The 25660-nt window shown below is 41.0% G+C and overlaps 1 pseudogene; it reads left to right on the top strand.

Annotated features, from left to right (window-relative positions):
- The first annotated feature begins 21023 nt into the window (after nucleotides 1-21023).
- On the top strand, nucleotides 21024-21142 carry LOC145393141 (5S ribosomal RNA; annotated as a pseudogene).
- Nucleotides 21143-25660: the final 4518 nt, after the last annotated feature.

Genomic DNA, 25660 nt, shown 5'->3' on the forward strand with positions numbered 1-25660 from the left:
ACCACACATGAAGGACGGCGAGAGAGAGAGAGAGAGAGAGAGAGAGAGAGAATGCGGTTTAGGCTACAGCTGAGTATTGAAAACCTCTGCGTTCAGTAAAGAATACCCAAGAGAATCCCTTTCTGTACTACACATGTGGGTTTTAACTTAGGTACTGAAATATAAACATGCATGCATAAGTGTTTTCACAGCCAAGAACCAATCATCCTTCTTCAAACTCTTCAAGCATATTTGAATCCTTTTATTTCTGGGACAACTCTAACATTATTCTTTAAGTAGGGCCAGATGACTTTATTTCGTTGAGAGCCAGTCATAGGGCCTGAAAGTGTTATTCATTCTAGCGATTGAGACAGGCAAGAAAATTATTAAACAAGAACAAAAATGTTGCTATCTTGGAGACTATCAGTGCTGAAGCGGAAGCACGCACAAGGTTGGAAACCTTATAAAAATTAATTGGTGTTAACTGACTTTCTCCAGAATTCACCACCACTTTGCTGAAACAAAAAAAACACCAAATTGAGCACCAAAACAACACAACTATCCATTTTTGAAGACTACTGTCGTCGCAGCGAATCACCACAAGTGGATGAGAAGGAAAAGTAATAAACCTAACGAAACTGACTTTTCTAAAATTTCTCCACCGTATAACGGAAAAAATGGCCAAAAAGCACCCAAATGATTGACAAGTAGCACCAAAACTGTTCTTTCAGATCCCGTTAATGTATTCACTGATCTATGTACACCGTTGACAAGCTTATGAAAACAGCAAAAAGTGCTACTTTCTGAATTTTTTTGCAAATTTCGTTACTGTATTAAAAAAAAAAAAAAAAAAAAAAAAAAAAAAAAAGTCCAATTGACCACCAAGGTAGTTTCCTCAAAATCAGTTAAACGTGTCACGGACCTACTCACTTTATTACAAGGCTTATGGAAAAGTATTATATGTTATTTTAGTGGTTTTTCTTAAAGTTCGCAAACGTATTGCTGAAAAAAGATGAAGTGTCAAAATGAGTATTAGTTGCTGGTTAATAGCAGTCTGTTTGGCTGAGCAGACTCATCATCCGGAAGACAACACCCTGCACGGTCATCCAGTGCAATGAACCGATGTTCCCTTGAGGTTGACAGCCCCTCATCACAGCGAGGTGCGCGGGGAAAAACGTGGAAGTTTGATTCGAGTTATCTTGTAAATTGCTAAAGCAAGACTGGATCTACACAGATCGTTGGAGTTCTGTCCTTAAAGCCTTAAGGTTATTATTTTACACCTTTTTTTTTTTTTAATAACTGCTGCGAGAATAACTTATGACGCACCTCGAGTTCTTACTCTGGCCCATACTTGAATTTTGCTATTATCCCACGTCTTGGCCATCTTCCACACACACACACACACACACACACACACACACACACACACAAAGCTATATCACTGGTATAAACGTGCATCCGTGACCATCAGCCTGTTCTATAAAAATAGATAAATATGTAATTTCGCAGTGACATAGTTTTCATGTAATAAGGAAATAAATGTAATACTGTAGCCTACTACAGTAGTGCATCATTGCTAAACTCCCACATTACAAAAGGTTTCTCCTGATTAGAAGAAAATCGTGTGTTGTTGAAAAAATAAAATAAAAGAAGACTTAATCATACTGAAAAGAACAATGGAGTTTGTTTCTAATGAAAAAAATATATATATAAATAGATGACTTTATATTGCAGAAAATTGAAGAGGTTGGCTATACAACCTCGTGGTCGGGAAAGAATGAGTTGTACGAGCCGGAGATTTTATTCTGTTACCACCGTCCAGGATATCGGTACAACAGAAGCAGTCTGTTACAGTTAATATCTGCCGATCATATTCAGCTGGGAGAAAGTATACGAACCTGTGACAGACGGTATCAAGAGACTTCATATCTTGTGAATCATTCTCCCTAAAAAATAAACAGATCAATAACAAAGAACAATTTTCTGTACTCACTGCATAAAATATTAACACTCCTGTAACCCCAGCGGGGCTATATGGCCTTAGTTGCCTAGCTCGGGGAATTCATTTCTTCATTTCTCTCTCTCTCTCTCTCTCTCTCTCTCTCTCTCTCTCTCTCTCTTTTCCCCGCTGCTCGTTCTTGAGTGCACTTGGGTCGTTAAGGCAGGCGATATTTTCTTGCAATCTATCCTCTTTTCATTCTCTCTTATGTTCACCTTGCTATATTATTCAGCTATTCATTCTCCCTGCCGCCCATTCTTTTTCTATTGCCTCACACAGTTCTTTTAATGTCTTTTTTTTGTCCTCATCTTTGTTCTTGTTTTTTCACATCAGCCAAATGGTACGCCATTTTATTTTATTCGAGGTACTTGCAGTCGACTCTATTCATTTTCGGAATGATTTTTACGAGTGGAGGATTTAATGCTGCCTAAATCTAACTCTTCCAGCTGGAAAATGTTACCTTGGTGCTGAAAGTAATTGTCTGGTGGTAAAAAGAACACACACACACACACACACACACACACACACACACACACACACACACACACACACGCTCGCTGGTGCAGTGGTAACGTTCTCGCTTGCCAACTGGTGGACGGGAGTTCGCGCCTCGCTCAGGTTGCGAAAAGTTTCACTGATGAAGTGGGTGGTTACTGTCCCCCTTGAGCAAGGGGACGGGTGTGTGTGTGTGTGTGTGTGTGTGTGTGTGTGTGTGTGTGTGTGTATGTGTGAAGGTCACAGCCTTGCCCTTAGATCGGACTATATGAGCTCTCAGCTCCCTTCCGGGAGGGTAAAAAGCTGACGATCACGACCATCAAGTGATCCTGACCGACCCGGTGAATTACACACACACACACACACACACACACACACACTGGTAATAGGGGTTAAACTCGCTTATATCAGCATTCTCTTTCATTCCTCTTGATTTTAGGTCGCAGTTCATTTCCTCCAACAGAAACGTCGTACATATATCCTCATTTGCAGCAGACACATCTCTTCTTCTCTCCTTGGTTTTCCCTTCCTTAAAATTCACCCTTCCTTTTTAAGATGCCCTCATTCCTCTTTTGCAACGCCTACCACTTACTCTTATATTCTCCACAAATATTCTTCCTTTCTACATCCTAAACCCCCTCCGTCCACCACGTTCAGACAGCCACCTTCCCACAGTTTCTAGACCTTTCTGTTTTTTGCCCGTCACAAAGAACAAGTGTGAGGAGGGATTAGATGTCAGCCTACCGACTGAACGAAGTTTATTAACCAGTAAAATGCGTTTTGTGAGCGCGTGACCAGCGAGCGAGCGCCATGTTATCGCTATTTCACTCTGATATATTATTTCTTCATGGTGGTAGCTGAACAATGAAAAATATAGCGTTACGAAAGATATTCTCACACACACACACACACACACACACACACACACACACACACACACACACACACACACACACACACAGTCCCTTGGAAAACTCGAGATTCCAAGAGGTTCCTTTCTTTATGGATGAGTTTTTAGTTCATAAGAAAATTTGTTGGATGAACGTATCATATGCATAAAGAATTTAAACTCTACGTCACATAGGAGTACAGTTACTAGCATCTGCCTAGAGTGACGGTCGGGTCGGGACTAGCCGGGTCGGGCCACTCACTTCCAGACTTAACTAAGAGTAAACATCCTTTGCTCGATAGTTCATAATGACAAGCATCAAACCTTGCTAAGCCCCAGTCTTCCTTTAAAAACCGGCTTTTTTTAGAGTCGGTATACATTCAGGTATCTAAAGATCTGTATCAGTCTCAGTACCAAATTCACTGCTGGACCGGCCCTTCTTCTCGGAGGGAGAGTGATAATCAGAACTAACTTTCCTCAAGCTTGCAGTGGACGAACGGGGAAGGGGTGTACGTAGGAACAGTAATGTATGTGAATGTCAGATTGACGTAATGGCTATGGTATATGTATTAGAATATTCATATGGCAGCAATAAAATCGAAAGGGTACAAACATGTCATTCATTCGTTCGTTTATAAAGGCTCCTACATACTTGCATGCGTCGACCCTGGTCGCCTAATGGCAGCTTTTCACGCTGTTCGATCTCTGTCAGTCTCCATATTCAGTCCCTTATCCCTGAGGTCACGCTCTGTGACCTCGTCCCAGGTCTGTTATGGTCTGCCTTTGGAAACCCTGTCCCCGACGTCCACAATTTCACCTTCCGCACGTAATTGCCATCTTCCATCCCACTCAACATGATCAAACCATCTCAGTCTACCCCTTCTCCTCACACAACCAATACATGCGGGTCCGATTCTTCCTCTCAACCTTCCAGTCTAATCCCAGCCCTCCCCCCTCTCCAGACCTTGCATTCAAGACATACTATAGTCTGTTTGATTTACCTATGCAGCTGAGATGTAAGGGGCAAGTAGGAAGTGTTTGTTTCGCGGCTGCTGATTGGCCGCTGATGATGTCATTCAAGTAAATGGGGGCATGTATTGTACAGTAGTGCAACATACGGACGTAGGTGTACACCGTGGGTGGATACTGTAGTGCAACATGCGGACGTTGGCGTACACCGTGAGTGGATGCAGTGCAACATGCTGACGTGGGTGTGCGCCGTGGGTGGATAATATGCCTTAAACATCACTCATTGTTTATAAAACTTTATAATCGAGTTTAATTTTCTTTGATAACAATAAACTTTTAAAGCTAATTTTTACCTATTTAACTTTGGAAATTATTCCATATTTAATCTGGCTGCTTGTACTGAAGGCAATTAAAAAATATAAATATATAAGTGTTAAAATAAGAAGAGCTGTAGATTTAAATTATCGGCGGCCAATCAGCAGTCGCGATTCAAACACACCCTACTCACCCCATATGTCTCAGCTGCACAGATCAATCAAATAGGGGATACCACCACCGACGCTAAGTGTCCATCTTGGCTTTGGATTTGAACTCTGTTTTCAACGCACACGCATTCAAGGGGTATTTTTGGTAGTGAGTGGGTATGCGAAATGTTTATATGACCCCCTTCCCCCCCACATTGGGTGGACGGAGCATAGGTAAAATAAATAAATAATACAAACTAATAATCGGACTGAAGGAGTTTGAAGAACTATCTGTTGTTCGAAAGCACACTCATTTTATTTCAGACTGGGGCAGGGAATAGTCTGATTCTGAACGCCTTAATCGAAAGACGTCTCGATATGTCAAGCCCAAGTACTGTACACGCATGAGTAATTTGCAGACCAATGAGCCCAACAATAAAGGAGTAAAATCGTGGTGAAAAACGTTGATTTGATTAAGAAGGAAGAGAGAGAGAGAGAGAGAGAGAGAGAGAGAGAGAGAGAGAGAGAGAGTTTTCCTTCGGGAGGTGCAATGACGTTTTGTGGCTGAAGTGATTAACGTTGTCAACTTAACCTTTTCGCTATGACATTTTCTTCTCAATTTTTTTTTCTTTTCGTTTGATAATGGCAAAAAATTAACTGCAATAGCGTCATCGAAGTGAACAGAACAACTTTCACTTCGATGACACAGATTTGGAAGGGTTAAACCCGGATAACGCCACAATACAGGAAGTCCTCCCTAAGTTGAATTTAATTCTCTGGTGGTAAAAAGATTATGATACTAAAATACCTCATGAGACTGAAGAGATTGAAGGAGATTGTTTCCCTTCCATCCACTGAGAGGTCCTTACCAAAATGTTAACCCTTCTAGTCAGGGGACGTCTATCCATGTTAATTAGGCAAGCACCAAACGATGTTATATGGCTTAGGAAGTACCTCAAGTAGTGAACGGCCTAAGGAAGGCTATATCTTAATCCTCCAGTTCAGTGAGTTTTCCCTGAGCTGATTATATTCATCTGCAGGTAACAAGAACAAACTGAGGAGAATGTAATCTTACTGAAAGAGTTAAAGTTTAATCTAGGGTAGCAAAGGATGAAATAAATCTGACGTTATTGCTGTGTGGCGGTAAATTTCTGACACCATGATATATTACTGTTATCCTTAATGTTTTATTCTGACACTCACCCGATATTTTTCTTTAGTTTATGTGCTACCTGACGTTTCAAAAACTTTTTTGCTTTTGAGAAAATCTTTCATACTGCTTGATAATTTAGCACAAAGACATTTTGAAGCCGCTATTAGCATGGAGTCTTTGACCCTCATGTTGACATTTATGTACTCGAAGTGTCCAGTTGTGAACGTTAATATCGACCCATTTCATTACGATAATTAACGAGACACTAAACAATAGCTTTCTAAACCCAGTGATGCGATCTTTGGAGCCCATCGAACATTTACCGATTATTATGGAAGAGATTCGGTGTTATTCTCCTGTAGCGCAGGCCGAAGGTATTGTCCACAACTCCACGTAAATGGACTTAAATCAATCCCTTCAGTCCAATGACATGTTTTCCACTATATATTATTTATACCTTTGATAATTGCAGATTTTATTCTGTCCGTCTGATGCAAAACGTCTGATTGTGAAAGGCATACTGTAAGCATAATTCTAACCAGTCCATTTTAAAAGCCTCTCCTTAACTGAATGAAAGTCGTCTGTAAGTAGCACAAATAAAGTATAAAAGACGCCTCCGGACAGAAATTGGTTAACGTGATGAAAAATACACATGTAAACAACTGTTTGAGAAAGATGAGTAGTCAGGGACAAAAGTTCGCTTACAACTTTACTGTGTTTTGCTTCACACACGAGACATCCGCCATAAGGAGCTATGTATGGGGGGAGGAACATGATAAGCCTCTTACAGCTTAGAAATATCAGCTGATCGAGGAAACTGAGGAGTAGAAGAGGTTATTATTAAGCAAACTTTTGTCTTCTACTCTACGCTGGCGGTATGAAGGAATAAATGCAAGAGCTCAAATCCGTATACCCCCCACCCCGTTCCCTTCCTCCACACTTGCCTGATGCAGTGGTATACTAAAATGTGAGTTCTTTTGCCTGAAAAGTGGGTAAATTTCACTTTCTGTTCCATCACGTATCACTTATGTGCCGTCACAGACTTAGCATTGTGACTACCGGTGCTGTCTTTCTTCTGGGCTCGTATCTTTCTTGTCCTTCAGTTACAGTTAGAATTCATGCATCTCTTGACAGTTTTATTTACCTTTGGAGGGAATTTTCAAGATTAGCCTTCAATAATTTCTCTAGTACGAGAGGCCTTTCCTTTGTTAGGTAAGCTCGTGTGGAGGTTGAAAAATAAAAATAAAAAGGTTTCACCGGATTGAAGAGGCTCATCCTTCAGCCAGAGGACGTATAATACACGGTCTGTTTTCACCTGACGGAAGTGAACCACTCCTACAACGTCAATATTATAGTTGTTGCATGAAACTCGATGAGCTTTAGTTGTAAGGTAGGAATGACGGTCTTTGGTTATTGCAGTCGCTTTGTTTTTACCTGACGGGAATGGGCCTTTCCACATGGCTTAAATATTAAGTCTTGGTTGCATGAACTTCGATTAGCCTAAGCTATGAGGTAGGAGTAGGTATCCTTGCATGCTGCATTTGGTCTGTTTTTACTTGACGGAACTGGGCCATTCCCATAATTTGAATTCTTAGTGATGGTTACATGAAATTCAGTTGCCTTTAGTGTAAGGTAGGAGTGAGTCTTCTCGGTTAACAAAATGATTTGTTTTACCTAACGGAACCGGGCATCTTCCACAAGTTAAATACTAAATCCTGATTTCATGAAATTTGATGAGCTTTTAGCTATGAAATATAAAGTACTGGAGTTGGCCGATCATGAGTGGGTTCAAAGTGACCGTCTTAACAGGCTCCTATGACTCAGTCTCAGCTAAATTTTATCTGGTATTGACTTCAGTACAGTACCAGAGTTGTTTCACTGTGACAGTTGTAACAGTTAGGATGGGATAAATTGTGAACACTGCGCTTAAAGCTGAGCATATGTAACTAATGTAGTTTTCTTTCATGTATGTTATCCTTTTCCATTTTTTTTTTTTTTTTTTTTGCGACGCTGAATAAGCTAAGTGAATGTCCTTCAGTTACGTAAGAATGTTTTTTGCTGTTGTGCAGATGCAGTCAGTTTATGAATCGCGTGAACAGCATTGGCAGCTTCTCCATGAATGTCTACCTACTTTGATTACAACAACATATTATAGTATTTATAGCTTCTTCGAGTGTGATCTTTAATAAATTGCTGTGACCTTTCCGTCATCATCCTGTGTCCTATTAGAATGCAGAGACATACGTGAACATTACCTCTACTTTTCTATTACAATATGCAGTCAAATATATGTATTGAAGTACACGCAGTAGACAACTTAAATTGTTAAAAACAACACACGTAAATACGTATCGAAAAAAGAAAGTCACCATCTCTATAAAGGAAAAACTCAAAAGCTCAAGCCCCTGTACCCTCACCTCCCTTCCCCGTCACTTCATACGTACAGTAACAGACGTTGTGAACTGAAATAAAATGAAATGTATTGTACGGTACTTTGCACTAAGAATAGTTCCTCCTCTGCCTCAGTTATTTATAGGAATGCCAGTCCCGTAATCACCGGTGCTGTCCGTCTTCCCGTTCTGTGTGTTGCTTTGCCCTTCAGTTAAAGGAAGTATTAAAGTTGGGTTGATTTACGTGACGGAAGTAAGTCACTCCCGCAGCCTGAATACTTAGTGGTGGTTCCATGAGGTTAACGAGCCTTTGTTCTAAAGAAGGAAAGAATCTCCATGATTACTGTCTAATACCCGGTTTGCTGTTATCTGACGCAACTACTTCCACAACTTAGATATTAAGTCGTGGGTTGCATGAAATTCGATGAACATTAATTATGAGATATGTGTCCCCTTGGTTACTAGTCATTAAAATTTTGCCATACAGAACTGAGCTAATCCCACCATTAGGATAATACTTTGTGATTGCAAGAAATTAGATAATCGTAGTTAAAACGCACAGGTGAGTTCCTTGTTTTCTGGTCAAGTTAATCCCTCAGTCTGACGAAATTTGACCATCAAGTGAGCTGAGAGGTGTTAAGGACCTTCAGAAGGTTAAAGCAAACACCCTGTATTATAGTTTTATTCTTGTGGGTAAAATTCTATAACCTGATAAGACTGCAAAAAGTAAGTAATGATCACACATTGATTTATATTCAGAGTGGCTTAGGAGATTTTTTAATATAATATATATATATATATATATATATATATATATATATATATATATATATATATACCAGTATTTATATATTTTAGAGAGATTTATTCTGCATATTACGTTTCAGTGTCCTCTTGTGTTACTGATGTCAAATTCGTCGACAATAAAACGGTATGACATATATATAAAATGTTAAGGTTTAATATACTAAACAAGTCCAGAGGGAGGACCTCATATGTAGCTTACTGTGCCATCAGGAATGCGGTTCTGTATTGTTTCTGTTTGAGTCACCAGACATCTCCATTCCTATGCGTATTATCTTTCTGTTCATCCATTGAATAGAGTTAAATATTCTGTTAATTTGTTCTTCCTACTGACAGACAATGCTGATCCTCTTCGAAGGAACCTTTTTTAAGGGGTCATTGGGAAGTATATCCATCTACTGTACTTCGAAAAGTGCATATCTTAAGCCTTCAATCAGAGGACTTAGTAGCTGATTATAATCCTGCTACCTCTAGACCATTTTATTCATTTTCAGAGGAGCGGTTTGTAGTAAATGGATCAGTGAATATTGACATTACTCGTAAGTTATCAAGTTCAAATAGCTTCTCCTAAGCTGAATCGAAATATCTAAAGGTCGCTAGAATGAAATACAGACTATGTCATCAAACTGAATAATTTAACCATTCTTCTACGACGTGCAAAGTTTGTAGTTTTGTTTCCTGCTGGCGTCAGATAATTCTACCCAGCTTCTATTCACTCTGGTAAAAAGTTACAAGCTGCGTCGAGAAACGTTTCAGCAGCCAGTGACTTATGTTTTGTATTTTATTCCAGCTACGATAGGCGAATTTATTCGTATTAGAGCAACTACCATCGATCTAATGTACTCGTATAATACGTTCCCTTTCGACAGATTTCTTTTCGCAGCAAGGACGTGAGACATAGGAAGATTCCGCACTATCCCTTCCTTGTCTTCTAGCAGACACATTACCATAACTCTGCAACCATCCAGTTTTTACTTCACGATCGGGAAATAACTTGTCTTGATTTGGTGCTACTGTAGTTAAAAAATTGATGTGTGTATATGGGGTTTCATTGCGGTGATAATCATTACGAAAAGTGGTATTCTCGTAGGTTAGGAAGGCTCCCTAATACTTTATACTTGCAGTGCAGTCCTACATGTAGCTCATTAACAATCGCGTCTGTGTACTTTTTGTATTGTACATCGGGAACGAAAAAACAAACAGTATACAGGCGAGTAATAAACTATAGTATGCAAAATATACTGCTCATGAACAGGTACTGCAAAGCCTCCTAAATCAATGAGAATTTGGCCGAAGTAGCAAGATGAGATAGGTAAGTCCGACTCGCTCTGATAGCATTTTTTTTTTTTTTTGGGGGGGGGGGGAAGAGAGAGAGAGAGAGAGAGAGAGAGAACAGAGTGAACAAACAGAATTCAAACAATTCAAGCTTATTCTCTTTACATGCATACCAGCATGTATACACACCTATTGTACTGGGAAATTATTCGCCGATGATTTTTTTTTTTTTTTTTTTTTTTTTTTAATGCTAGGATGAAGAAACCAAAGGCCACGAGCCAGCAATAACTGTTCCTTCCAAGAGAGAAATAAAATACTATAGAGAGCCAAATTCAAGATCCGATCATTTCGAGATGCCTGGACACACTGAGTTTGAAAGACTGGAGATCATAGGAAGCAGGAAATACAGACAAAGGGAGACAGTACCAGGGTTGACCTGTTTCATAAATGAAGGACTGGAAGTAACGGTTAACTCTTGCATTAGGGAGCTGGACAGAAAAGGGATGAGAGTTTGCTGCTAGACGGGTGCTACGCGCCCGTCGTAGAGGTGGAGGAATGCATGCAGACAGTTCAGTGGAGCAGTGACCATTGATGTAGCGAGAGAAAAGAGATAAAGATGTAACAGTGCGTCAAAGAGACAGAGGTGGAAGGGAGCCAGTAAGAGGAGGAGAGTTAATGAAATGAAAAGTCTTTGATTTCACCCTATTGAGGAGAGCTGTATGTGGGGAGCCTCCCCACACATGACAGTTGTACTCCACACAGGGGCGGATAAAACCCGTGTATAGAGTCAACAATTGTGCAGGGGTAAAGAAGGAACGGAGTCGGCTTAGCACACCTAATCTCTTGGAAGCAGGTTTTACAAGAGATGTAATATGATCTTTCCAAGACAAGTCCCGAGTGAATGAAACCCCAAGCATGTTCAAGGATGATGCAGGATTAAACTGAATATTAATAAACATTAGTGGGTACACCTGTGGAAGAGTTTGTCGGGTTGATAGGTGTAAGAACTGAGTCTTTGATGCATTAAAAACAACAAGCTGACAAAAACAACAAGCTGACCGTAGCTAACTGACACAAATTAATTAAAGGAACAGTGGGTACAAATTCCGTTCTAAGTAGCACAGGGTCCGGGTTTGAGCTACTGAGTACAGACAGTTAAAACGAAGTGAACAGTTGTTCGCCTTGAATGGCATGAAACGAGCAATAAACTTAACGTCACCAGTGGGATGTGAACCCTTACAGGTCACTATCTTTTGGTGTGCCTTAACCCACCAGACCACCAGGCGTCCATTTGGTTCTGTGGATACTATGCATCGCACTAAGTGGTTTTTTGGGTTGTAAAGCCATTTTGGCCTATTAGTCAGTGTAGAGTCACCTAAAGGTGATACCATGTCAAGTGAGTATTGAAAATTTGTTTTTGAAAGTAATACAAGAAAGGGAAAATGCAAGACTTCCTCATGCCTTCGCTCCTTTCTGGGAGAAAAAAAAAAAAAAACTAATAATGTGACATGAAACTGACGGCATCTTCAATTTTGTTACTCTTTGCATTTGATTATACTGTTAGGACGTATTTTCTTCAAAGGTCTCGTGTCTGGGTAATCTGGAAACAAATGAAGCGAAAATCTGAAATTACAGCCTTAAGGAGTAATTTCCAAAGTGTAATTTTAGATGACCTTTTGCTGAGGCGCTGACTAGGACACAGAGGGACCGAGCATTTGTAGAACAGCTTTTGCAGTTTCTTTTTTAGCATTTCGACATAAATTCTCTTGTATGGTTTTTATGCCTTTTTCATATCTCCATGATTTGCATCACATACAAGGAAGGGCAGGAATCACGTTGATGTAAGACACTTCGTACCACCTTTTCCATTGCTTTTTTTTTTTTTTTTTTTTTTTTTTTATGTAGAGCATCCTAATATTTTTTTGTATGTTATTGATATCAACTCAAACTTCTGATGGCCGGAACACCTTTGCTACTCAATTCCACTGAACGCCAGATTATTTTACATATTGAGAGCAAGGAAGTTAGCCCTTTTACTCCCTGAAAATATTTTTAGGTGCGACAACATCTCCAGGGGCAATCTTTTCAGACAGTCACATCCTGATGGCTTTCAGAAGCATCATCTGAGATTTCGCTTGAGTGAAGCACCTTGCCTGCGATAATCCTTAGGGAGTGAGTGACTGACTAGGCCGCTACTAGAGCCGCTCCCTTACCGAAAAATGGCAACCTTGGACTAATGAAGGTTAAGCTGAACCGTAACTCCTGAGCTGAATGAATTCGTCTGACAGCAGCAAGGAGAAGGGGTTGATAGGGGATTAAGATGGAGCGAGGTCTAACTCGGCAGGTTGTGGCGAAGGGTAAAACTGTACCACTGCCTCTCAGGATTCGCAGGGCTGCATTCCTCATGGTACCATATTTACAATCATCCTTTTTTTCGTTTTGAGCTTCTCCCTTTCTTGAACTTCACCCTATCTGAGCTTTATACCCTTTATTGAACTTCATCCTTTAAACATCACCCTTTGCTGAAATTTACTCCTTACGCTTCAACTTTTTTTTTTTTTTGACGTTCTTGGCTATTTAATTTAGGCAGAATTCAGACCATTTTATGCAGCTGGATGGATTTCCAGCAATCGTAGTTTTAGGCGATATAGTTTGCAACTTTCTTATTACTGGAATCTCATTAATTCTACAAAATGGATTTGTGGTAGTCATATTAGAATAACTCTTTCAACCCGAGGATATACTTAATGTATTCTTGCTGCCTGCAGACGGTTTTATTCAGATAACGACAGTTTTGACGTGGAGGAATTAGATACCGTGTTTATCAACCCCTTCACTACTAGAGGTCTGCCCTAAAGTGGTAGCAAGAATCAGACTGAAAATGAAAATACGTCAGCTGATGGAAGGGGTTAATGCGCCCACAGTGAGGTCGAAGTGTTACCTACTTAGACCCGGTGTCGCACGGTATTTATTTTATTTAAGTTTTTGTAAAATTTTATTCTTTCTGTCATCAGAATATTGTATTTTGCTTGGGATATATCCTAGGAACTGGAGAGATGAAAAAATAATCTCCAATAAACCTTAAGTATTTGGGGACTACCCACGTCAGTATAGTCGCAGGTCAGCAGTGAGAGCAAAATAATATTGATGAGCTTGGGTTGAATGGGTTGACTGCTTAATCACGGCTAATATCTTGTTTTATTCTTGCTACCTTCAGACAGTTTTATTCGACTCTGGGGTGTCCTCTCATTATCAGAGAGTTAAGTTATGTATATTATTTCATTACTTATACTTCTGTTTTTCCATACACTTTACAAACTGGAGTGAATTAAAAAAACAAAACTATAGTTTAAATATCAGCCGTTATAGAGAACTGTTTATCCTGAAGATTGCTTCACCCACTAATGTTCGAGAGAAGTCTATTATTCTATTCTAAGTGACGTTAGGCGATTTTGTTTAGCTGAGAATTAATCTTAGAAACCCTAAAGTGTTAATACTATTACCATCAAACCCCTCATCATCGAGACAACTGTAGTACCGTGTTCGAACTAACTCCAAATTTAACTCAACAGGGTGAAACATAAGAGTCAGCTTTAACACTCATCCTGAACTGAGTAGTTTAGCGTTAGTAGGACTATAGAACTAGAAAAGGCAGAACCATGATGGGGTTAAATTTTTTGGTAAATGCGAATCCTAGCGCGAACTCGGCTTCGCTCAAATTTCATGACACCCTTGACACACGACCCAACCCTCCCTTCTCCCTGCACACACTGCTGGTTCATTGCCTCCTACGCGTCTCTTTTGGTGTTCCAAGTTTCTCGAGTTTGGAGGAAGGGAAGTTATGTTCAGCATAACTGGCGTCCGGGATTTTCTGGACTTTTATGTGTGCGAGATTTCGGAGTCCTGCCATGCAAAAATGTAAATGACTCTAAAAGAAAGTCAAGAAAACTCACCTTGATTTCTTGCTCTGAATTAGTTATTAATAAAAAATTTGATGACGCATTTAAGAAAGAAAAGAAAATTTGCGGCCTCTTTAAATTAGATGAACTAAAGAGCTTTTTTTTTTTTTTTTTTTTTTTTTCCGATAATGTTCAAGCATGAGAACTAAAAAAAGCCGACAGTTACTTGCTTTCTTTCTTTACTTTAGTCACATCACTCCGATGATGTATTTTATTACACACACACACACACACATTATATATATATATATATATATATATATATATATAATATACTATAGCACTGGCCGTGTGTGTGTGTGTGTGTGTGTGTGTGTGTGTGTGTGTGTGTGTGTGTGTGTACAGTATTTTGGGCAGCCGAAACTACACATTCAAATCACACCAAAATTGGCAAAAAAATCCCAAAAAAACTCACTGATGTAAAAAAAACTTGGTCCCATCATGATTGAAAAACTTTTATTATTTAATGAGCGATCACATTTTCACCTAAAAAGGCCGCTCCCGGCGCCCGGCATAGGATCTCCGTAGAATTTTTTGCCCATAGTTACAACTAAAATATACTATAGTGGTAGCCGCGTGTCTGTGTGTGTATTTCGGACCTGCGTACGGACAACTTGGGTTCCATTCCCGAAGCTGCAAACAACACGATCACTTGGTTAGCTGCAAATAAATCAACGTTAGACTAGAACAGCACAGAAACGTGACTCGGATTACCTGAAATGATTGCAACGCGCTCGCGAAGCGGGAGGAAACAAATGAGAGGCATGAGGAAAGGAGTGCGAAGCAAGAGAAAGCTAGCGCGCAACGCGAGAGCCCTCCGCGAGAGCAAATGCGAGAGAGCCCAAAGGGCCCATGAGCACTTGTGTGTGTATATATATATATATATATATATATATATATATATATACATATATAATCTCCAGTTTTTTTTTTTTTTTAAAGAAAGGCTTCTCGTACTGGAGTTGTCAGATAAAGCTTATTATAACCCCATTCATCAAGTTAGATAAAGCTTCTTATAACCCCATTCATCACTAGTGGTCGTTGGTAAGGTGAACAAAATTGCCTGGAGGTAGTAAGAACATAGTGAAATATACACAGCCAGACAAAGAGGTAAGCAGTGTTTATTCATGAAACTTTCTCGCTCTGTCTGCATCTCGCTTATCTGTATTCGATTAGGTCAAGCATGAATACTTGGGAGTGTCATTAACCCTCTCATGGTCAAGAGAACTTAAGTATTATGATCCAGCAAATACAAGACAATTTTATTCAGCTAAGAGTTAGGCCTACAGAGGGAGCCTGAGGGTGTTAATATTTTCACCATTATTTCTCCCATGCTCTGAATAACTTTAGTATAATGTTCCGGCTAGCACTAAGCATTGTATACAGCTGAGACTGAATCCTAGGAACCTGATAATGTTAATGTCGTTACCATTAACCCTCTCATGTTCACACAACGCTAGTGTTCTGTTCATGTTAACACCAGACGATGTTATTCAGTTGCCTCCGAGTCCGGGGAGCCTGAGAATGTTTGTATACTCTCTCTCTCTCTCTCTCTCTCTCTCTCTCTCTCTCTCTCTCTCTCCAGTAAAACACAACGTTATTCTGTCTCTTTTCTTAACCGCTTAAATACGATGATGTTTTCATTTTTTTTTTTTTTCAGCCTCCCGACATTTTTTTCTTTTAGTTTCAGAATAACTTCATCTTAGTGAAGAGGTAACAAACAGTCACCAGTTATATCTTCAGTGCGATGACTTTTTTTTTTTCCATTCTTTGTCTTCGTTATTTTTATTACTTTTTTTTTCTCTCTACCGTCAGAATATGGGTTTGATTTTTTTTTTTTTTTCCGACTCTGGGCATAGGCTTCACAGCCTGCTGTCAAGGCTCAGTAGGCCTCCTACATGCCATTCACCTCTTCATGTCACCATTTCGGCTCTAACACCCACCGTCCATATTGAATACATGCCAGGCCTGTTTCATACAGGACTGGTGTAGTGGTATTAGCGGGGGTATTTTTACTACATGTCAGCGGGTCTTCTGGTAGATCAGTAAAGTCTGATTTTGTGAAATTCGAATCCTTAAACTGTTCCCTGCCCCAGCGGGGATTTGAACCTGGGTCCGGTAGGACTGCAGGCCACCTCTCTACCGATTACTATTATTGCTGCAGGATTAGATTTGGTACGTTAGGTCGGGTCTGTATCGCATATATTTCCTTGTTTTGGAAACTGTGGACGTCACGCTAAATTCGCAGATCTCCAGAACGTAAAGAGATTAAACCCTCACGCCTAAGCATACGGACCCAGATTACAGTGAACCGATGCTACTGTGGCTAAGCCCAAGTGAGACATATTTACCACTGTACGGTAGCTGAGATATCCTCCTTTACAAAATGCATATTTACAATAACCGTATATATTTTTTCCTGTTCTGTTATTCCTTGTTTGCTCACTTCGATATATTTGAATTCATGGTGATATTCATGTTAGTTCTTTCTAATTCATCATATTTTATACCTTCACATTTGTACGCTAACACTCAGATGTCCTATCAGTATCAACATTTTTGTTAATACTAAACGAGTCCATTCAGTAAAGAAGTGACGCCATGCAGTGAAAACCATAATAAAGGTTATATCTACCTAATTTCCTTAAATTTACCCTTTGGTGAATATAATTGGCTGGAGATACGAGTGACATGAACAGTGAACACGATAAAAAAAATCAACAAATGGAAGATGTCAAGCTAACAGATCCTCAGATACTCTCAAACACACACTCATTTCATATATTGTATTTTGACACATACGAGTATCCATGAACATTGTTTAAAACTGTTCCCATGTACAGCATTATTGTTTTCAAAACATTCTAGCTCTTGTGACTTAATCTCAGCCGAGTAATATAATCTGGCTTCCGGTGGAATATAATATTAGAATTGTCCCAAGCATGAGAGGGTTTATGGTAACAGTAGTAACCCACCAGGCTCCTATGACTCACTTTCGGATGCATACAGTCGTCTGGCCTTTCCTGGACTACATACTAGTGTTCCTTTGATAGAGAATTAACTAGAGCTAATCTTTTTGGCCTGAGGAGGTTATTTGTATTCTATTTTTGATACAACCAGACGATAATGTTTAGTTTAGAAAGATGACTAGTGATGGAGGGATTAATGAAGGTGAACTCGTCAAACTCGAATAAAAAAAAAAAAAATCTGCAGAAGCGAGTAATTTTATCTGATGGCAACAGTAATAAAATGTCAAATACGTCGTCTGGGTGAAGTGGGTAAAATAATTGTAATAAGTAATATGATACAAATTTAACTGACTGACATAATTTTCCTCATTATATCTGGATTTTATGTAATTTATTCAGCTGTGGACGTAAACTAAAACCAGATTGTTCTAACCTGATGGAGATTCGTAACTTCATTCAATTCAGTTGACGGTCAGATGTTGTCAGAATGGTGTGTGAATCTTAGTAGTAAACAAGGAGAATCATCCCTGCCTCATATTTAAAAGTAATAAAATTTCATGCAAGCACAACATAGTGTTACTAGTCAGTGGCGGCGACCATCATCCACTCAGTTGATGTATTGCTGCCTACTTCTTCCTTCACCTTTATCATTCTTTTTCTGTGTCTACCCTCCTCTGTTTCTCCCATTTTTGTTGTCACTTTTTATTACTCTACTTTTATTTTCAGGATCTGTACCCCTCCCCTTAGCAAGGTCTAGTGAGATACTTCAGTTCTCACTGGACCTTTCCCCGTAGAACAACTAACTCAAAGACAAACGGAATTATGGCGTCTGGTTATACACTAGATAGATATAATGATAGACAACATAGTGTTCATATCGTGTGGTTCAGCTCCATCAAGTGAAAACAAACCCACTATGGACAATATCTCCCCAAGGCTTCCGGTTGCCTACTCACACGCAGTAAATGGTATCAGATCACGTAACCAACTTACTGCATGCAGCAAATGGCATCATAAACCTTCCCATGTCACAGCGTGAGCGTTAATATCCTCCTTCCATACTAGATATACAGTATGTCTCATTCAGGACTGATGTGATGGGTATTAGCGAATATGATTATAACGTTATGTCGGTGGGTATTATGGCAGATCAGTTAATAGTTATAAGATGTAATAGCCTATACGATCGCGCGCGCGCGCGCGCGCGTGTGTGTGCGTGTGTGTGTGTGTGTGACCCCTCCCGACAACGGTAGCCCGGGCGAGGCTCGAACTTGCGACCTCCCGATCACAAGCTCAGCCCGCTACCACTGTGCTACCGCGCCCCCAAGAGAGAGAGAGAGAGAGAGAGAGAGAGAGCAAAGCTAAGGTCACAGGTTAGCAGAGAGGTCGTGAGGAAGGCGCGGTGCAGGTGACTGACAAACGCAGACACAAGATTCCTGATATCCTCGCTGGAGCTGCCAATAAGAACATCAGCCATGGATTTCCAACACCTACCTCCCCTCCATCATCCCCTACGCCTGTCTCTAAACTCGGAAATAAGCCATATTTACTGGCGAGTTGCAGGTTCAGCCGCGGGTAAGGGGTAAGCCAGACCGCCATTACCTCGACTCATTAAGTGCTCCCGGGTTGACTGGGGCGGTTGTAAAGCCAGCATAACACCGCCACACATCACCATTACCCCCCCTCCCCCATCCCACCACTCCTATCAACTCCCCTTGCTACAATACCATTACTTCCACTACCTCTTCCTGTTACCCCCATTCCTCCACACACACACACACACACACACACACACAGAAAACAATACCATTATTTCCACTACCCTTTCCTTGGTTACACACACACACACACACACACACACACACACACACACACACACACACACACACACAATACCATTATTTCCACTACCCCTCCCTTGGTTACACACACACACACACACACACACACACACATTCATTTCTTGACCTTCCACCCCCTCTCTCCTTCCAGCCCTCTTCCAATCTCCTTCTTTCCTCACTTCTCCTTTCCACCCTTTCCCAACTCCTCTTCCCCGCTCCCCTCCACTTCCACCCTTCCTCCCCTCTCCTTTCCTTGAACGCTTTCCCATTCTCTCATCTCTACCCTCACCTTCATCTGTTACAAAATCATTATTTCAACAACTCCTTCCTTTGATGATCCCCCTCCCCCAAACCCACCCACCCTCCTCCCTTTCGTTTCTCATTCTCCGTTTCACCCCTCTCCTTCCTTGTTTACTCTCTCCTTCCACTCTCTCTTTTTGCATGCCGTCATCCCCACCACTTCCTTCCCTTACTCGCCCTCCCCTCCCCTTTCTTGTTCATTCCCCCTTTCCACTCATCCCCCTCCCCTTCCACTCCGTCCCCCTCCCCATTCCTTCCTCAGCCTCCCTTTTCACCTCTCCTCTTCTTTACTCACGCTCCCCTTCGCCTGCATTAGCAATACATATCCTCGCATACTTTCCGCCCCTCCTGAAATACTTCAAGACTCCTCTGTCCCTCCACCCATTCTTCCCTTCCCCCTTCATGCTCCTCTCCTTTTCTTCTCTTCTCCTCCCCTTCCCATCTAAGAAAACCTCTACTCTCTTCATATACTTCCCACAGTCTCATATCAAACTGACACCTTCTCTTTCCTCCTTCCTTCACTCCGTCTCTTCTCCTTTTACCCTTTCCACTCCTCTCTCGCATAATTCAATCTCACTTTCACGATCAAGCTTTCCCCCATCTTCTTAATATCGAGTACCAGTGGCTTTTCATCCCAACACCTTACCTTTGTATCAGCGACAGTGTCCATTATCTGCCACATCCTCTGATGTAATTCTTCCCTCTCCATTCCTCATCTAAACCTTCCCCGTTGGTACCTGGTTGTCTGATGGTTTAACACCTAGAACGGCGCAAATATCGTGTGGATGTTGCAATCATTGTTAATTGCTCTTTTGTAGCTTATCAATACTTATTTTGCACTGAGTTATCTACGAAAACGCCCACTCTGTATAGCACGTTTCATAGTAAATAGTCAGAACAGCTGCTTCATCAAGTGGGCACCATGGAGTTAATATTATGATGGGTATGCGTTTATTCTCATGACTCATAGTTCGTAAAGCTCTCCTTACATTCCCAGCACACACACACACACACACACACACACACTCTCTCTCCCTCTCTCTCTCTCTCTCTCTCTCCTACTCGGTCTTCCAATGCCTTGGTGCAGTTAGTCACTAAATAATGAACTGCATCACCCCTCTCTCCCTTCCTCGCTGCAATTTTATTACTCCCTCTGCTATATGTGCTCTACACCATAAATTACACTCCTCTCTCTCTCTCTCTCTCTCTCTCTCTCTCTCACACACACACACACACACACACACACACACACACACACACGGTAAGAAAAGGAAAGAACACAGATAGGTAAAGAAGAAGGTGAGGAGGAAGAAAAAAAAATGCAAGAAGCGACATGGATGTCGGTAAAGTAAAGGAATACGGCAAAGAGAGCAAAAAGGAAGTTTGACATAACAGGAGGAGGAGGAGGCAGAAAAACTGAGAACCAGGATGGACGTAACAGCAGGATGGAAAAATAAAAACAGGAAAGGTATTAATGACAGAGTAAGTTGAGAAGCAGAGAGAAGACAACAGTGAGAGACAGAGGGATTATAATAAAGTATGAAGGTATACCACGTTGAGTACACCGCTTCCCGTCCGATCAGCGAAGTTAAGCAACGTTGGGTCTGGTTAGTACTTGGGTGGGTGACCGCCTGGGAACACCAGATGCTGTTGGCATCCCTACGTGTCAAGTGGGGTTGGTGGAGGATTAGTGCCCCTCCCTGTAAAACAATTAACTCTAAGCCCTTGGCCACCCCGTCTGGGATACATGGCGTCTGGCAATGAATGAATGAAGGTAACTGGTCAGAAAGGACGGGGTGATGGAGAAAGGTAATAGCGAATGCTGAGTGAGAGAGAGAGAGAGAGAGAGAGAGAGATGAGAACGAGGGTGAAGATAATAGCCAGAGACAAAATTTCGAAAGAGGATAAGGATAGTAATGAAAGTTTAAAAGATGGAGATGATAGCAGCGAAAAAGAAAGTTGCGAAAGAGAATGAGAATGAGAGCAGAAGATTAAAACCAGCTTGACTGTTTCTATTATCGCTAATGTTGTTGACTGAAATCCTCATTTCGCTTTCACCAAGAACCCTAAGGAAGCTCGACTGACGCATCGGTGAATATTAATATTTAACAGCTACAAAATTATTATTTTTTATTCCATCTTCATTGAGATCCCTAAAGATTCCCTACCACTGCAACTCTTCTCACTCACTTCGTTATCAGTTATAACTTAGCTAAATGTTACTAATATTCAAAACCTTGGTGTCGGCAAATACCACCTCTAAGCTAATGCAAAAAGTATAAAAAATTAAAACCAACTTCAGTCTAAATCCAAAATTCCCTACCACGGCATTCCTCTCGATCGCATATGTGCCAGTCATAATATGGCTAAATGTTACTAATTTTCAAAACTTGGCGTTCTTCTTGGTAACTGTGAGGAAAAGTTTTGCCGCTCTTATCATGAAGGGCTTCTCGTAAAAACTTTCCACGGGAGAAAGATATGCACAGGATATTTTGTGAAGCCTTTCACATTCGCTGCTGCTCACAGCAACACATATGATATTAAACCCTAATTTATTTTTTATCTTGTAAATATTGTACACATATTGATACTGAAAAAAATAATCTGAACTCTATAATTATTAAGTCTCCACACCATTATGTGGAGACTTTCTGTATTTGCTTTGTGCCTTTCTTTCTTTCCTCCTCCTACTCCTCCTCCTCCTCCTCCTACCTTATCTTCTTCTTCCTCTTCTTTCTTTCCTTCATTCTTTCCTTCTTTTTTTCTTTCGTTTGTCTTTCTTCCTAACAATTTATAGTTTAGTCATTCCATTATACCTCTGTCATTTCCTTTCAAACTTGGTAAATTGGTCCAGTGTGCATATACCCCCCCCCCCACACACTCCCTTTTTTCTTCTTTTACTTCAAAGGGGTATGAGGTGAAGGGTCAAACCATACAATCACACAAATTTGGTGATCCTCTGTTCTTTTATGTTCATTTATCATTATGGCAATTTGCACAGAAGTATATCAGTGGAGTCCGTCCTGCATTCATTTGGAAAAGTTGGCAATCTTTAACTTAATCCTTCACTGCCCCATCAGGCCCGTAAAGTTCAGGGACTAGCTTACTTAGTCTACAGACATTTATGGCTAGTGATCAGTCGCTCGCCACTGAGTGGAATTATGTGGGAAATAAATCCCAATCATTTCTCGAGGGCAAACCCTCAGAGATCTTATCTGTTTGCAGCACCTTTACATACTAGAACATTAGGTATCTACATGAATACAATTATAATTACCACCCTGTACTGTGCATGGTTTCCTGACCACAAGAAACTTTTTGGTTAGTCACTCAGTATAGATTGCAGGGTAACCTAAAGAATACAATACATCAAGAGTGGATGGTGGACGCCCCAACCTGTCTCAAAAAATATTCCAAACCGGTTAAACAGTAATATTAATGACGTATATTGTTCGATGGTCTCAAACATTTCGAAACATCTATGAGGAGTGAGCGTGTAACTTCTCTTGAAAATACCACTGAAAAGTGTAAGCAAAGATTCAATGGCGAAAGGGAAACATGGGGAAGGAAGAAAGAATTCTCATAATACTAATTTTTAGTGCACCACGCTTTAAATGGTGGTGGGAAATATCAGATTCCAATAAACCACTGTTGACAGCGTGCGGTAAGGACAGCGAGGTGCGGGGGTGAACAATATTTGAGGTCAAAGTGGGGAGGGAGAGAGAGAGAGAGAGAGAGAGAGAGAGAGAGAGGACGAGGGGAGGTTGGAGGTAGGGTTGGGGGTTGGGAGAGAGAGAGAGAGAGAGAGAGAGAGAGAGGACGAAGGGGAGGTTGGAGGTAGGGTGGGGGGTTGAGAAAGATTCGCATGGGGTAGATGGCGAGGGTATTGAGGGGGATGTGGGTAGGGGGTCTAGGTAGGTGATGGCATGGGTTGGGGTGTCGAGAGGAAACGGAGAACTTCCTGGTTGGATCCCATTTTGCTTCAAGGAGTAATATTACTTCGACGTCGGAGCACCAGTGAGGGTGTACTATACTTTGGATGCTGGGAAAGTGCGTTGCTAAAGAAGAGGAGAGAGAGAGAGAGAGAGAGACAGACAGACAGACAGACAGACAGAGACAGACAGACAGACAGAAACCTTGCAAGAATTCTCTATAATTTCATATATTCTTTTAGTGTATCGTGGAACTGTAATGTATATAAGAGCTATGGAACAGATATGAAAATAATCGACTGCAATTTAAGGTTAGTGTTATTGACAAGGAATGAGGTACAAATAAAGTGCGAAGAGAAAGAAAGGAAAATGAACCACACCGCCGCCTCCCTTAACCTGTCAGTCTTAGAAACTCGGTCCAGTTATAGAACTAAGAAAACCAGAATCATTGAGGAAGGGACAAGGAAAGTGTCGCGCGGTCGTATGTAATAAGAATCCCATCCAACTGTGGTGATAAGCAAAATCTCCGTAATGGTTAACTGTTTGTTAAATATCGATTTGTATTTCATACTTTATCACTTTAATGTTCAGCTTTGATTGTGAACTCTACATGTGCGATGAGAAAAGTATACTGTACACAAAAAGTCTTTTACACGACTTACAATAAGTGTAGGAGAGCTTACGACACTGAAACGGCTAAGAACGAGAAAGATAATATAGGATATCCCAGGATTATATATATACTGGGCTTATTGTAGCCTGTAATACCAGTCTCCTGCTAGTGATACTGACGAATGGGTAACTCTTTACAGGGTCGCATTCTCGCAAGTTTAAGGGAATCTTATGCACATTAAATTTCACATCGTAACCCCATCAGATGACGTAACATTTATTGCTTTTACCTTTTTCCTACAGTAAATAAAAACGCCAAGAATTAGGAAATATCAACTATATCCCATTGGATCCCAGGGGTGCTGGGCGAGGCATGGCGCTGGGTGGGTACTAAGCGTACCGCCCTCCGCCTATCGGCTCATAGTCGCGAAGCTCATAGGTCCCTACCCCGGGGTTCCCTACTTTATAAAGACTTGAAAAATCCCAGTTCTGTCCAATATTCCGGACACCGGGCTCCAATGGGATATATTCTATCACGAGATTTAAGGGATTCATACCCTGTTATGTGTTACCTAAGTCTTTTAAATATCGAAGGTGTGCAAGATATGGTAGTGGTGGGGAAATGGTGACCGCCGACTAAATCAGCCTCTAAGTTGAATCCCACCAAGGCAGCCACTGAAGGTCATCAGTGTTAGTGGATATTCCCCGCATGTCACAACACTTTCCAAACAGCTTTATTGCAGAAAATTTACAGCGACTACAATCAGCGCAGTTTAATTTTTCGTACTCTTCACATCAACGAGAGAGAGCAAAATAAGCAAGTTCGGTCATTCGAAAACCTAAAACCCAATTAACATTTTTTTTTATTCATATCATCAGGGAACACGAGCGATTACTGATCTGGCTTCCAACAGGTCATTTTTCTTCTAGTCCAATCTCGTTTCCGGTGACCGGCTAGTAGTCAAAGGCTGAGGCACTGTTGCGATGACAGGAGACGTCAGGGAGGATTACAGGGTGGAGATGTCAGTGGCCAGGCAGGGGCGAATGAGGTGAGCTAACGCAGTGATTTTCAACCAGTGTGCCGCGAAGCAACTGCAGGTGTGCCGTGGGAATTGGGGGAGGAAGATTGATCCTCCCTCAAACAACGTACACATGGCAAATGTGACATCTATGAGTATGACTATCATTTGTCACGGCTTAATGACAATGAATTTAATTAATTGTGAATTTATATTATACCCTATTTCTGGGGGGCATATCACACTGTATGTACGAACTGGTAACCGTTATTCCGCCGGGCCTCCGGGCTAACAGATTTTCTCAGCCAGACGGGCCTTCACCACAGCGACACTTGGACGCGCTGCCCGGCGCCCCTCTTCCTTGTATACGTCTTGAAAGTAAAGATCAGGAGATGTAATTATGAAACGAACGTTAGAAGATGAGGGCAGTGAAGCTAGTGTGGCCGGAACTAGTTCTGGAAGCAAGACAATTAGGACAGACAGTATTACTTCCAAATCAGTTGTGCGACTGTATAAAGAAGACTACTTGTCCTTCGGATTCACTTCATCTGGAGAAGAGGAACCACGTCCTGTCTGTGTTGTTTGTGGCGAAAGACTAGCGAATCAAGCGA

Source organism: Coenobita brevimanus, chromosome 23, assembly GCF_032717465.1.
Source record: "Coenobita brevimanus isolate Jiangsu-jjx chromosome 23, ASM3271746v2, whole genome shotgun sequence".
NCBI lineage: Eukaryota > Metazoa > Arthropoda > Malacostraca > Decapoda > Coenobitidae > Coenobita > Coenobita brevimanus.